Here is a 1,580-nt window from a genome sequence, read left to right on the forward strand (position 1 = left end):
TAAAATTATTTCCAAGTTTCTTTGTTTTAAATGTACCCCATGTGCTGTATTATATCAACTTTCAGGTTATAGAAATCCATTATGACTAGCAATAGTTTTACAAAAGATCAGCACTTAAGCAAGAATGATTTCTTCAAGTATGTATACATAGATTAAGAGAGCAAAAATTCTTTATACACATTCATATTCAAATAATACAAAAAAATCCACAAGAGTACATAAGAGAGATGGCAGAGGTGTTTGGAATATGTCAGGGACTAATATGTAAGGTAACTAGTATGTAAACTCCAAGTGGTTTTGCATATTTTGGTAACAAATATTTGTCAAAAAAAAAAAAAAACCACAAACAAAAATGCTTATTCCTTATTGGAAAACAAATCTGTCCAAATGTTTAGAAGCTGCATCATAAAAATATTTTTTGAAAAATTCCATGCTTAATAGGTTGCTTCATCCATGTTGTCATCACTGTCTGTGCCAAAATCATCTCCATCTTTAAAGTATGAATTAATGTAGTCATTTTCCTCTTCTTGCTCGTCTTCGTCATATTCCTCCTCATCTGCAGCATCATTGTCATCATCATCATCATCACCTTTACTTTTCTCTTTGCTTCCTTCTTTCTCTTCATTTTCCTCATCTGATTTTTCATCATCACCTTTCTTTTCCAATCCTCAATTTTTTTCAACACATCTGAAATATTAGTGAGTGAAGTGCCTTTGCCTGCGTCTTTTGCCTTTTTGGGTTTTGGGCCTGTGTTTTTACATTTATTTCTTAACATCATCTCTTTTGGAAGTCTTCTCCAATCTGGTATCCATTCTTCCTTATATACCTTCATGTATCTTTTACTATACCTTTCAATATCTTGTCCTTCTTCAGGTGTTTCAATAAAATAAGGCATTATTTTCATTGTTTCTCTCAACTCCTGTTTCAAAGCCAGTATATACTCTTCATCTTCTGTTTTCAGTGCCACCGATTTATAATCTGCATCAGGAAATAGTGGGGGTGGTTTCAACACTACATAAGATAACTTTTCACCTTTGCTAAATCCAACAGCCTCAATATTAAAGGTATAAGCAGCACATCCTCCTCTTCCTTTATTCCCAGCCATCAGAACTAGTTATACTAGATGAGTGGGCAAATTCTGAAAGGCATCTGCCTGGCTGCACCGCTGCCCAGCATGTTGGCGCTTGAGTGGTATGCCCACAAGTCTCTAGGTGGTAGTATCTTCTGGATTCAAGAACACTTCTATGAGTCGGGCAACCGTGCCAACATCTAGCTGGTGCACGGCTCCAAGCAGGATGTGGTGATCAATATAGGCCTGGGACTGCACAGCCTCCCTGAGTTCCTGTACTCCTCCGGCCTCTTGTAGGACCTCAGGGCCAAAGAGCTATTTCTGGGTTCTTAATTTATTCTTTTCCATTGGTCTATGTGTCTGTATTTAAGCCAGCACCATGCTGTTTTGGCTACTATAGCTCTGTAGTATATTTTTAAGTCAGGTAGTGTGAGATCTCCAGCTTTGTTCTTTTGGCTCAGGATTGCTTTGACTATTCAGGGTCTTCAGTCATTCCACATAAATTTTAGGG

General features: G+C 37.3%; 1 pseudogene; it reads right to left on the minus strand.

Annotated features, from left to right (window-relative positions):
* Positions 1-380: 380 nt before the first annotated feature.
* LOC117063830 lies at positions 381-1,105 on the minus strand (annotated as a pseudogene).
* Positions 1,106-1,580: the final 475 nt, after the last annotated feature.

This window comes from Trachypithecus francoisi, unplaced genomic scaffold, assembly GCF_009764315.1.
Source record: "Trachypithecus francoisi isolate TF-2019V2 unplaced genomic scaffold, Tfra_2.0 Lachesis_group19, whole genome shotgun sequence".
Taxonomy (NCBI): Eukaryota; Metazoa; Chordata; class Mammalia; order Primates; family Cercopithecidae; genus Trachypithecus; species Trachypithecus francoisi.